This window comes from Schistocerca gregaria, chromosome 2 (genome assembly GCF_023897955.1).
Source record: "Schistocerca gregaria isolate iqSchGreg1 chromosome 2, iqSchGreg1.2, whole genome shotgun sequence".
NCBI lineage: Eukaryota > Metazoa > Arthropoda > Insecta > Orthoptera > Acrididae > Schistocerca > Schistocerca gregaria.
In genome coordinates, this window is record NC_064921.1 from 201,401,194 (window position 1) to 201,415,780 (window position 14,587).

Consider the following 14,587-nt stretch of genomic DNA (forward strand, 5'->3'; position numbering starts at 1 on the left):
TTGCGCATGCTCTGTTGCCTGTGTCTATGTGCCTGTGGTTCTGTCAGTGTGATCATGTGATGTATCTGACCTCAGGAATGCGTCAATAAAGTTTCCCCTTCATGGGATAGTGAATTCATGGTGTTCTTATTTCAATTTCCATGAGTGTATATTGAAGTGAATGACGTACCTTGGTCTTATTTTAACAACTACTGTTAATACTTGTTTTTAAAAGAAAAGAAACATTTTAATCGTAGTCTGTAATCGTTAAGTCCAACCGATATTAATGACATATGAGTACTTACGAAACGCGAGTATGGTTTACTGGGGACACTGTGATCATTGTGATTAATGTTGTAAGTAGGCTGTTTAGGTTTCTTTATTGGTAATGCCGCCGCCACGTAGCGCTCTGTATGAAAATCACTGGCTGTGCCGTGTGCAGTCTGTGGCTGGTTTTCATTGCTGTAATACTTGCAGTTGTAGCGTTGGGCAGTTGGCTCTTAGCGGCGCGTAGCGTTGCGCAGTTGGAGGTGAGCTGCCAGCAGTGGTGAATGTGGGAAGAGAGATGGCGGAGTTTTGAAATTTGTAAGAATGGATGTCATGAACTTCTATATATATACATTATGACTTTTGATGATATTAAGGTAAATACATTGTTTGTTCTCTATTAAAATCTTTCATTTACTAACTATCCCTATCAGTAGTTAGTGCCTTCCGTAGTTTGAATCTTTTATTTAGCTGGCACTAGTGGCGCTCGCTGTATTGCAATAGTTCGAGTAACCAAGATTTTTGTGAGGTAAGTGATTTGTGAAACGTATAGGTTAGTGTTAGTCAGGGCCATTCTCTTGTAGGGCTTACTGAAAGTCAGATTGCGTTGCGCTAAAAAAAGTATTGTTTGTCAGTTTAAGCACAGTTATGTATAATTTTTCAAGGGAGACGTTTCATATTTTGACCCTTAGCTGAGGATACCTCACTGGAATCTTCTGATTTTTTTTCTTGTATTTTGTGTAATTAGTGTAGATTTTGTTTATTGCAAGCGCGTAATTGTAGAGAGAATCTCCTTTGTAGTTGTAGTATTGCGCAGCTGCACTAGCAATTAACGAGATTTTATTTTCAGTGCTTTGTTAATGTGTTTTTTTTATTTCGCTCTTCGAACTGTGGTTTTCTTTGTTATCGTGTGAAATATTGTGACAATAATGGCGAGTATTACAACAATGCCAATCAGCCACAGACTGCACACGACACAGCCAGTGATTTTCATACGAGCGCTACGTGGCGGCGGCATTACCAATAAAAAAACCTATACAGCCTACTTACAATGTGCAGGTAAACCGCCGAAGATCGACTATTTGAGTCAATGTAGCCAGTTTTACTCGATTCTCGTGTCTGGCCAGAAAAACTAGTCAAATACACTGTCTGAGGAGGAAAAAAAATGTAGCACTCAGAAGAAGAAGAGGAAACGAAAGAATCTTGACTGCTTCAGAGAGTACTTGATGTTAATTCAGACATTACAAAATGGAGTCAAATTTACAAAGAATTTGCTAGCATAATCCCACTTAACAGTTTTACGTTGTACTCCCTCTGGCCTGGATATGTACATTAATTATATTGGGAGTAGTGTTATGAAAGTATTCCGTTCTCGTGAGACAAGGTGACTCACAGCTGCTGTAACTGCTCCTCAGTATCTTGGGCAGTGGCACTGGGAAGGATTTGATCTCTGAGCTGATCCAACACACGTTCAGTCGGAGACACAGCTGGGGATCTTGCTACCAAGGGAGACCCTGAACATCACTCAGACTGTTCATGGAGACACGTGCCGCGTGTGGACGAGCATTGTCCTGTTGGAAAGTAGTACGACGAAACTGTAGCGTGAGAGGTAACACACAAGGATGCAGGATGTTGGTGATATAGCGAGGTGCCGTCAGAATTCACTCAATTACTACCAGCAATGGTCTGCACTCATAACCGGTGGCTTCACACAGCATCTCGTCAGGAATTACACCGCTGTGGTTCTACAGAACATTGGAAGAATGGGAATTCCCTCCAGGTCACCGTCAAACTCGCCGATGATGGTCGTCTGGGATAGTGCGGAACCGCTATTCATCGCTGAACGCAGCACGACGCCATTCATCAGAGCCCCACACTTCAGCTCACGGTGGTACTCCAAACGCAGCAGTAAGTAGGCTGTTTAGGTTTGTGTGTTGGTAAAAGTCACGTAGCGCTGTGTATGAAAATCACTGACTGTGCTGTATAAAGTCTGTGGCTTGTTTGCATTGTTGGAATATGTGCTATTGTAGTGTTGGGCAGTTGTATGTGAACAGCGCGTAGCGTTGCGCAGTTGGAGGCGAGCCGCCAGCAGTGGTGGATGTGGGGAGAGAGATGGCAGAGTTTTGAGAACGGATGATCTGGACGTGTGTCCATCAGAGACAGTAAATTTGTAATATTGGATACCATGACTTTTGAACACTATGAAGCTAAATACATTGTTTGTTCTCTATCAAAATCTTTCATTTGCTATCTATGCCTATCAGTAGTTAGTGACTTCAGTAGTTAGAATCTTTTATTTAGCCGGCAGAACTGGCGCTCGCTGTAGTGCAGTAGTTCGAGTAACGAAGATTTTTGTGAGGTAAGTGATTCATGAAAGGTATTGGTTATTGTTAGTCAGTGCCATTCTTTTGTAGGGATTATTGAAAGTCAGACTGCGTTGCGCTAAAAATATTGTGTGTCCGTTTAGTGTTGATCAGAATAAGTGAAGAGAGTAATGTCTGAGTACGTTCAGTTTTGCTCAGCTGTTTGAAAAGCAAATAGCGTAAGAGGTTTTCCAGGACAGTAATTCATAAATTTTTCTAAGGGGACGTTTCAGGTGTTATGGCAGTAAAGACTGGGGTGGTGATTCCCTAGTTCAGCTGTTGCTAACTGCCAACGAATGGTGAGGGCTGATACATAACACTGCAGGGAGCCCATTATTTATCAGCGGGTGGCAGACGCAGATGTAAAGGCTTACGATTTGCCTCGTGCAGAATCCTCCGTTGTGGTGGTCAGACATTGTCTACTGGACCCATGAAGGCATGTATACGTGACCTCACTTTCCCATGCAGTCCCGCGTCGGGCCACTGTCACAACCGAACAACACACAAACCTGGATGTTGTACCATTCGACCAGCCGGCTGAATGGAGGTGCACAATGAGGCCCGTTTCAAACTCGATCGCGTACTGATAACGCTGTCTCATATGAGAACACGGCATCCCCCTGTACCTGACAGTGATTACTCAACACTGAAGTTTCTTTTTTTCTTTATTGTCATTTTTATCACCTTATACAAAGGCGGGTTGTCAGCAGCAGAGTACGCCGCTCTTCAGCCTTGAGTTGGACAACAAGTATTACATATAGGAAGCACAGAGAAAGCAATCAAAACGGCGGGCAAAAAAAGTAGACACTAAAAAACAATAAACATGGAGCCGTTCACGCTGGACGAGAAATATCACTAACAATAGTTGACACGGCGCACATAACATGGATGACGGCGACGGCACACGTGAACAGCGGCGGCGTGACGGCGAAAGAACATAAGACACAAACGAAGGCAAAAACACAAGACACTGACGGAGATGATCTCCGGCGCGCGAATGTTCACTGAGCGTGTGGGAGTCCGGGGAGCTGCCAAGAGAGGAGGAGGAGGACAACAGTGAAGCTGTTCACGCCCGTTATATACCCTGCCAGGTCTGGTAACAACACTAAACCTGAGCGACACTACTGCTCTCTGGTGTCCGTTCTATCTGTCACACATAACAGTCACCGATCGTGAACATACCCGCCGATCATGAGGACGCGCACAAAATTACATCGCCGACGACCGACGATGTCGTCTTGAAGGCTTAATTTTTTTGTCAGGCTTGCAAATCAAATAATAAGCGGCCTTTGGCGGTTTATCTGTAAGTTGATGTAAATATTTTATCGTATTAATGTCTTAAAGCTCTCCTACTAAATTTTAATAAATGGTCTCGGCAAAATAACAGCAAATGTAGTGCAGGTCTAACCAACTCTTGCCTGTCGGGTCCATAGAATGAAATAACAATGAAGAAAAATAAGTGCAAATAGGAATGGACGCTCAGCTGGAAATTTTTTAAATCTAGTTTAATGCCAGTGCCTGGTGGCTCACTTATGACTGCAGGTGTACCAGTGAGCTTTAGATGTATTTTTGTTTTATATGTCTTTTTCGGGACCTTCAGAGTTATTATACGATGTACTATTTTCTTTGTCTGCTCTCGTAGCTCAAGTAAAGAATGCTTCCCATAAACCGACACGGACGTAATTATGTTTACAACTAACGACTTGAATAATAATCAAACTTCTGAACACACGGCGTTTCATGACGAGAAATTATAGACGTAAAGCAATAACGCTTGCACAAGATGAGTAATCACAGAATACACCATGTGAAATTCTCGAGGAAGTGTTACATGAACTCTACTTCCGTTCCCTTTACCGAATGCTTCGGCAACACAACAATTTATGGAGGTTTTCAAGACATACACACAACCCTCTGGTGACACAGATTGTCACAGGAACTCTGAGTGATTGCGTTTTTGTGTATACCTTAACAGGTAAGTATAATACGACGATGTCATGAGGTAGCAAAAGGAATAACAGCAAATTCAGTACTCACATACACTATCTGGTAAATCTATCCGGGTATCCTTACGTAGTGCGGAACTGACCATTGGATACCACAAGAGGCGGACTCGCCAATACATAAGGCGGCGGGTAGTACTGGACTGTAAAAAGAGAAGCGGTAACTGCAGAATTCATGGGCCAGGAGAGCTGAGTGATTTCGAATGTGGGCAAGTTATTGGATGTCACCTTAGTAGTAGCTCCGTCAGTGACATTTCAGTCATTCTAAAGCTACCCATCTCGACTGTTGGTGATGTGACTGTGAACAGGAAAAGCAAAGGAACAACCACAGCCAAGCTAGGTTTACACAAACTTCATTTACTGATTGCGGACAGAGACCGACGAGCTTTTCGGAGGATGATGGGAGGGTAGGCTGTAAGATGTCGCGCGATATGAGGAGAAGGAATCACTCGTGAGCTCAAAGGTGCTACAAGAAGTCCAGCTACATCAAATGCTTTGCGTAGGGAGTTAAAAACAATACGGTTCAATGACTGAGCACTCCATTATAAGCCACAAATCTTTGTAATCAGCGCCAAACGACGCCTGCGGTGGCGTAAAGAGTCACTACATCAGGCAGTAGAAGACTGGAAACGAGTGCGATTTGCGGTGATGAATCACGCTACACCCTGTGGCAGTCTGATTAAACGATTTGGGCTTGGCTAACGCCTGGTGAATCTTACCTGCAGTCAAGTATAATGCCAGTGGTAAGGTAGGGAGGAGATGACTTTACGATGTTGTTGTGGTCTTCAGTCCAGAGACTGGTTTGATGCAGCTCTCCATGCTACTCTATCCTGTGCAAGCTTCTTCATCTCCAAGTACCTACAGCAGCCTACATCCTTCTGAATCTGCTTGGTATATTCATCTCTTGGTCTCCCTCTACGATTTTTATCCTCCAGGCCGCCCTCCAATACCACACTGGTGATCCCTCGATGTCTCAGAATATATCCTACCAACCGATCCCTTCTTCAAGTCAAGTTGTGCCACAAATTCCTCTTCTCCCCAGTTCTATTCAGCACCTCCTCATTAGTTATGTGATCCACTCATCTAATCTTCAGCAAGATTGTAAGAGATGGAAAGGAGCCACCATGGTATAACAACCGAGTTATAAAACTGCTGCGGAAGCAAATGGAACTTCACAGCAAACATAAACATAGCCAAAATCCTTGCAGACAAACAAAAATTACACGAAGCGAAATTTAGTGTGAGGTGGGCTATGGGAGAGCCGTTCAATGAAATGGAAAGTAAAGTTCTCTGTACTGACTTGGCAGGAAATCCTAAGAAATTTTGGTATTATGTCAAAGTGGTAGGTGGATCAAAACAGAATGTCCAGACACTCTGTGACCAAAATAGTACTGAAACAGAGGATGACAGACTAAAGGCTGAAATACTAAATGTCTTTTTCCAAAGCTGTTTCACAGAGGAAGACTGCACTGTAGTTCCTTCTCTAGATTGTCGCAGAGATGAAAAAATGGTAGATAGCGAAATAGATGACAGAGGATAGAAAAACAATTAAAATCTCTCAAAAGAGGTAAGGCTTATGGGATACCAGTACGATATTACACAGAGTACGCGAAGGAACTTGCCCCCCTTCTTGCAGCGGTGTACCGTAGGTCTCTAGAAGAGCGTAGCGTTCCAAAGAATTGGAAAAGGGCACAGGTCATTCCCGTTTTCAAGAAGGGGCGTCGAACAGATGTGCAGAACTATAGACCTATATCTCTAACGTCGATCAGTTGTAGAATTTTGGAACACGAATTAGGTTCAATTATAATGACTTTTCTGGAGACTAGAAATCAGCATGGGTTTCGAATAAGACTGTCGTGTGAAACCCGGCTCGCGCTATTCGTTCACGAGACTCAGAGGGCCATAGACACGGGTTCCCAGGTAGATGCCGTGTTTCTTGACTTCCGCAAGGCGTTTGATACAGTGCCCCACAGTCGTTTAATGAACAAAGTAAGAACATATGGACTATCAGACCAATTGTGTGATTGGATTGAAGACTTTGTAGATAACAGAACGCAGCGTGTCATTCTCAATGGAAAGAAGTCTTCCGAAGTAAGAGTGATTTCAGGTGTGCCGCAGCGGAGTGTCATAGGAACGTTGCTATTCACAATATACATAAATGACCTTGTGGATAACATCGGAAATTCACTGAGGCTTTCTGCGGAAGATGCTGTAGTATATCGAAAGGTTGTAACAATGGAAAATTGTACTGAAATGCTGGAGGATCTGCAACGATTTGATACATGGTGCAGGGAATGGCAATTGAATCTCAATGTAGACAAGTGTAATGTGCTGCGAATACACAGAAAGAAAGGTCCTTTATCATTTAGCTACAATATAGCAGGTTAGCAACTGGAAGCAGTTAATTCCATAAATTATCTGGGAGTACGCATTAGGAGTGATTTAAAATGGAATGATCATGTAAAATTAATCGTCGGTAGAGCAGATGCCAGACTGAGATTCATTGGAAGAATTCCAAGGAAATGCAATCCGAAAACAAAGGAAGTAGGTTTCAGTACACTTGTTCGCCCACTACTTGAATATTGCTCACCAGTGTGGGATCCGTGCCAGATAGAGTTGATATAAGAGATAGAGAAGATGCAACGGAGAGCAGTGCGTTTCGTTATAGGATCATTTAGTAATCGCGAAAGCGTTACGGAGATGATGGATAAACTCCAGTGGAAGACTCTGCAAGAGAACATACCTTCACAGAGGAGTCAAGCAGTATATTGCTCCCTTCTACATATGTCTCGCTAAGAGACCATGAGAATAAAATCAGAGAGATTAGAGCCCACACAGAGGCATAACGACAGTCTTTCTTTCCATGAACAATACGAGACTGGAATAGAAGAGAGAACCGATAGAGGTACTCAAAGTACCCACCGCCACGCACCGTCAGGTGGCTTGTTGAGTATTGATGTAGATTGTTCTGTAGCACTACATTTCGAAAGCTTCTACTTTCTTCTTGTCTAAACTATTTATCATCCATTTTCCACTTCCATACATAGCCACACTCCATACTTTCAAAAAAGGCTTCCTGACACTAAATTCTACTCTCGATGTTAACAAACTGTTCTTCTTCGGAAACGCTTTCCTCAGTCTACATTTTATATCCTCTCTACTTCGACCATCATCAGTTATTTTGCTCCCAAAATAGCAAAGCTCATCTAGAATTCTAAGTGTCTCATTTCCAAATCTAATTCCCTCACCATCACCTGATTTAATTCGACTTCATTCCATTATCCTCGATTTACTTTTGTTGATGTCCATCCTTTCAAGACACTGTCCATTCTGTTCAACTACTCTTCCAGGTTCTTTGATGTCTCTGTCATCGGCAAACCTCAAAGTTTTTAGTTATGATGTTACGGTATGCGGATATTTTTCATCGTTATAGTGTGACCCCCTTATAGCGCTTCAGAAAACGATAAGTGCAGAAGGATGTGAACACGTTTTATAGCGTTGTATGCTGCGTACAGTAGAGGAACAGTTCGTAGATGGTGCTCGTTTGTATCAGCTTGACAGTGTAGGTATTACATACACAACAAGTAAGAACCGACACTGCAATTGAAATCACGGCGTGTTGCGTCTTCCCTGCTAGAAATGCTGTAAAATAAGACCCATAACACAATGAACAATGAAGTTAAACATATGGCCTGGAGGATCAATAATACAACAGCACTTCAGTAGTCGAAATAAGTTAGTATATTTTGAAATCAATACAGCTACAACCCAGGAATCTTACATTTGGAGGCTGAAAGCAGAAAGACAAGAGCGATCAGCCAGGCGTCTCCTAGTTATTTTCAAAATAATTGGGTGTTGCGCCTTCTTTTAATATACAAATTACAATATTATTGCAAGTGCGCACATCGATTCTTTGCTCGTAAATGTTTAGACAAATTTTACACAAAAAAACAATTTTTTAGAAAGGGGTATTGTAGGCACTTTTGACAGTTGCTGCGACATCTTCCGCGAAACGTATCACACTAACTTTCAGTCTGTGACAAAGATTCATTTTGTGACAAAGAACTCCTGCATCGAGGTAGTCATTTACTTACACTCAGTGCCTCTTCGATATGTAAATTAAACATCAGTGGTGGCAGCGAGCAGCCCCGTCTCACTCCTGCTCTGATTCAGGCGTCACGTGTCATCTCGTCTGCTTCTCATAAAGAGAGTGAGTGCCTAACTCAGTATCAATGGCTTTCACCAAATCTACGAATCCAATCCACAGTTTCTTGTTTCTGCTTTATATTATGAGACCCACTGCTAGAATTGCTTCTCGAGTGCCCATGCCTCCCCTAAAACAAACTGTTCCCTTACTTGACAACCTCCAGTTATTCCAAAAAGTCTTCGATAAGATCCTCTCGTGATTACTTTTTATGGTTGTTATACGAGGCAGGCCGCTGTGGCCGAGCTGTTCTAGGCGTTTCAGTCCGGAACCACGCTGCTGCTACGGTCGCAGGTTCAAATCCTGCCTCGGGCATTGATGAGTGTGATGTCCTTTGGTTAGTCAGGTTTACTTAGTTCTAAGTCTAGGGGACTGATTACCTCAGTTGTTAAGTCCCACAGTGCTTAGAGCAATTTGAATCATGTGTTATACGAGGCCAAATTGCCGGTGATACTTCCGTAATTCATAAGTTGCTGTTATTTTCACTTTCGGTAAGGTAAGTAACTAAGAAGAAAATAGTAATAGCGCTAAATACAAGCAACTGTTAAGTTAACAGTAGTCCAGTGCAAATTGAATGAGTTTACTTCAGAAATGCATAGCTAATTTAGTCCATTTATTATTAATAATTAACAGTTTAAAGCTTATGACTCATTATTTACGTATAAAAAAAACATCATTGTAAGTAGTATCGGATAATAGCGCCTGAAACTGTACCGTCTTGTTACATAATAAATGGCTCTACAACACGCAACGCTGTCTCGTTGATGGAATCAGGTGATGAGAGCGTGAAATAGCTTATAAGAAACACTGAGTAATTACTGAAGTAGTTAAAAATGAACATTTTAACACCTAACAATCAACATATTGTAGTACACAGTTCAAACTGTCCCATGTACACTGATGAACAAGAACATAATGACCACCGACTAACCATCGAAATAAATCTGTCCAAGGAATAGGAGTGTCATCTGACGAGGAATGACTGCTACTCAGACACAAGGACGGCGCATATGTTGTTGGTGAGCGTGCCGTCCGTGTGTAGAACGGGGAAAGTGCGCAGTGTATCTGAGTTTGGTCGAGGGAAGATTGTGATGGTCTGGAGGTTGGGCACGAGCATTTCGGAAACTTTGTCGGCTGGTCGAGGAGTGCTTTGGGGCGAAAACAAGATGAAACCACGTCCAGACTCGTAGGGTTGGGCGACCACCCCTCATTTCAGATGTCGAAGGCCGTAGGCTGGACAGACTGGTAAAACAGGGCAGGCGGTGGACTGTGGCAGAATTAACATCAGACTTCTATGACAGGCCGAGTACAAGTGTGTCTGAACGCACAGTGCACCGAACACTTCTAACGATGGGCCTCCGCAGCCGATCCGTGTTTGTGCCAGTGTTAACGACACGACATCATCAACTACGACTGAAATGGGCGCGTGACTATCAGCACTGGACTTTGACGCAGTAAAAGAGTGTTGCACTGTGTGATGGATTCTGATATTTACACCATCATGCCGATAGGGCGGCGCTAATCCATCGTCTTGCAGGGGCACAGCTCCTTGACACCTGTACGATGGAACGGAGTCAAGCTGGCGGTGGCTTCACTGTGCTCTGGGGAACATTCACGTGGGCATCCATGGGTCCAGTGGATCTCGTGCAGGGCACCATGACAGCCAAGGAGTATCGAAAACGAGTTGCAGACCACGTACACCCCTACATGACGATCGTGTTTCCCGACGGCAGTGGTATTTTTCAGCAAGATAACTCTTCATGTTGCAAGGCCAGTAGTGTGATGGAGTGGTTCGAGGAACACAGTGGCGAGTTCCAATTGATGTGTTGCGTCCCCAGCTCAACAGATCTGAACCCAATCGAGCACATCTGGGATGTGACTGAACGTGGCGTCACAGCTCATTACCGCCAAGGAATTTACGGGAAATAGGTAATTTGTGAGTGCAGATTTGGTGCTAACTCCCTCTAGCCAGCTACCAAGGCGTCATTTCTTCCATGCCACGACGCGTTGCCGATATTATCCGTCCCTAATCTGGGCATAGTGGCTATTACGTAGATGGCCATAATGTACTGGATGATCAGTGTAGCCGGCCCGTGTGGCCAAGTGGTTCTAGATGTTTCAGTCTGGAACCGACCGACTGCTACGGTCGCAGGTTCGAATCCTGCCTCGGGTATGGATGTTTGTGATGTCCTAAGGTTAGTTGGGTTTAAGTAGTTCTAAGTACTAGGGGACTAATGACCCCCGATGTTGAGTCCCATAGTGCTCATAGGCAATTTTTCAATCAGTGTAAAGTGAGCTTTTCTAAAATGTAGGTTCATTCACAATATAGGAAAAGCTTGTTATACATGCGAAATGTTCTCTCTGTAGTGCCCACGGCGGTTTCAACCTATGTTTGTTACTAAATGAGCCTCCCGAAACCCTAGCCAAGCCACCAAGTATCATTTGTACGAGGTTGCCTATCTAACGGCATGCAGGGCAACAAAAGTTTGTTTTTCAATATTTCTCGTAATTATTGACCGAATTTAAAATTGTAAAACGGTCTCATAATCTATTGTTTAAGAGGTATAATCTTATGTTAAAAGTTGAACTCGTAAGACCAGTATTACAGTTACAGTAACTGTGTCTCAAATGAGGCAACATAACTGACGTCGCGCACATGCCCTGACTTATTTCATCCAGTACTCTAGAATGGGGGCATTTGCTGACTTCCAACAGACCTCACATATAATATCAAAGCCTCTCTAAACATTTTCTGGGTGACACCCCCAACGAAATTAAGAAAGGAAGAAGGTTTATAGATTACTGCATTTCCGCAGTTCATGCAGTAAAGCGAACACATCGGGCGTGACTTTTAATTTACTACTTCTTCACTACTAATTCTACAAAATTGTATCATGGTCTTACACATAGTTCAGAAGATATAAAGTCAGTCATTTAGATGCGAGAGAAACAAGTGTTTGTTTGAAATAGCGTGCTGCAAAACTTCAACATCACTCGTGACATTTTAGTTTTTTTGTTCTTTATCACTAACTCTGTTAGTAACACACTTTTCAGACATTTTCTACGCGTATCTCTGCATGTACCTGCAAAATTATATCATTGTAGGACACACAGTTCGGGAGACATGACGCTGTAAAAATCGATAAACGTGATAAACTAACTTTTGCTTAAAATGCAGTGCAAATTATCCTGTTTATATTCATCCATTATTTCATAATGAGAGTACTTAGCGATTTTTAATAAACTTTTGCATAATTTCAAACCCTAACTAAACTTTTCCTCGCTTACATATTTAAGCAAATGTTTAACACCTTAACTCATTTGTGATCAGACGTTTGAAGCTACATTATAGATGGGAGTTCGATTCCTTCAGGAATTACGGATTTACTGCTTGTAGACTAGTATAATTTCTACCGGACCCTACAGAGAAGAGCTGATGAAGTCTACATCTACATCTACACGTACGTGATTACTCTGCTATTCACAATAATGTGTCTGGCAGAGGGTTCAATGAACCACCTTCAAGCTGTCTCTCTACCGTTCCACTCTCGAACAGCACGCGGGAAAAACGAGAACTTTAATTTTTCTGTGCGAGCCCTGATTTCTCTTATTTTATCGTGATGATCGTTTCTCCATATGTAGGTGGGTGCCAACAGAATATTTTCGCAGTCGGAGGAGAAAACTGGTGACTGAAATTTCATGAGAAGATCCCGTCGCAACGAAAAACACTTTTGTTTTAGTAACTGCCACTCCAATTCATGTATCATGTCTGTGACACTATCTCCCCTATTTCGCGATAGTACAAAACGAGCTGCCCTTCTTTGTACTTTTTCGATGTCATCCGTCAGTCCCACCTGATGCGGATCCCACACCGCGCAGCAGTACTCCGGAATAGGGCGGACAAGCGTGGTGTAAGCAGTGTCTTTAGTAGACCTGTTGCACCTTCTAAGTGTTCTGCCAATGAATCACAGTCTTTGGTTGAATTTACAGTCATCAGATTTGTGTGACTTATCGCGTAATCGAAATTTAGGTGATTTATATTAGTACTCATGTGAATAATTTCACACTTTTTCTTATTCAGGATCAATTGCCACTTTTCGCACCATATCGATATATTACCTAAATCATTTTGCAAGTCGTTTTAATCCTCTGATGACTTTACAAGACGGTAAATGACAGCATCATCTGCAAACAATCGAAGATGGTCACTCAGATTGTCTCATATCTCGTTAATACAGATCAGAAATAATACAGGGCCTATAACAGTTCCTTGGGGAACGCCGCATATTACTTCTGTTTTACTCGACGACTTTCCATCTATTACTGTAGTGATTCCCGACTGGAGATATTTTGGAGAGGATGCAAGAAAATAAGTAATTAAAACTGCAAAAGGAAAATAATTTGCACTGAAATTCGATGCCTATTCATAACAAGCTGCTCCATCACAATGTTTACCAATTAGAGAATCATCATAAACAGTGCGAAGAAGGCAGAAGGACGTTAATGCAGGTCACTGTGTCAGCAATACCAGTTTGTGTGGGAACATCATATGAAAACCAAACGAGAATTAATGGGAAGATCCTAATGTGTCTGCTGCTAAGCACATTGCATGTTACAGATATTGTCTGTCTCATCGTTCTTGGGATCGCTCTCGTAGTTGTTTCACTATGCCACACTGCCATCTTACAAAACAGTATCAGAAACGGCAGTTTCAAATTAATCTTTCGACACTAACTACCACTCCTGGATGTGGGCAATGACAGGGCACAGCTGCAATTGACCCGTGATAACCAGTTTCGAAAGCAGTAGAGGAGAGCACCGATAGATGGCAGCGGAGGCGGTGCCGCAGGTGGATTTGAGACACCTGCCCGCAGCGCATTACGCATGCGCGAGACCGCAGGCTGGCCCAGCTGCTTTGCTGTCGCTCGGCAGCCAATTCCAAAACAATATCGCAGCGACCGCTGTTGTTCTCGCACGGACAGCGGATCGCCACACGCAGCTCATCAATCATTATGATTTGCCTAATATATTCAAGGTTGTCCAATCCTTCTCAGAATGGAAGAGTGTTTTTCTACCCACACTTAACCTCTTTTTAAATGGGAGAAGACTTGTCTGTAGCAGATATCAAAATGTTCTGGTAAAATCACTTTGTGTCTCTTCTACCTTTAATTTTATCTTTGAGCGGTAAGTTCGAACATTACTGACAGAATCTTAGTTTAATGAACTTTTCGTCGGAATGAATCTTTACCAGCAGCTCGTTGCAGTATAACACCGTGATTATCTCTGTGGCAATATTGCAGTGAGACTAGCTGCAAACAAAAGGAAATACGTATACGGTAGTGTTGGGTTTATAATGGAAACTTTTCAAGCACACTCGGTACTCCATGTAGTGAGCGCACTAAAAAGCCACTTTCGTTTCCGTTGTGTAGTTTCCGTTATGAAAACAAAAGAACAAGACCACTAAAAGAAGAATGGATAACGATAACTTATTAACGTAATACGAAATGTAACTTGTCTACATAAAGGTAATATTGTCAGAAAATAGTTGTGAAACTCAGGCCAATGTGATGAAAAATATTTGATAAAATATTTAGCTTACGATTTTCTTTCAATATAGGGTATAAATATGTAAGAGCATTGATACTGTTTGACTTGAACATATTCACTCAGACACTTGGATCAGTCAAAACCTCAAGTTCGTTATCTAGCGGTCTCAGTTTGCACCGATTTAAATGGAATACATTCACAAACCAGAGTAACAAATCGAACGA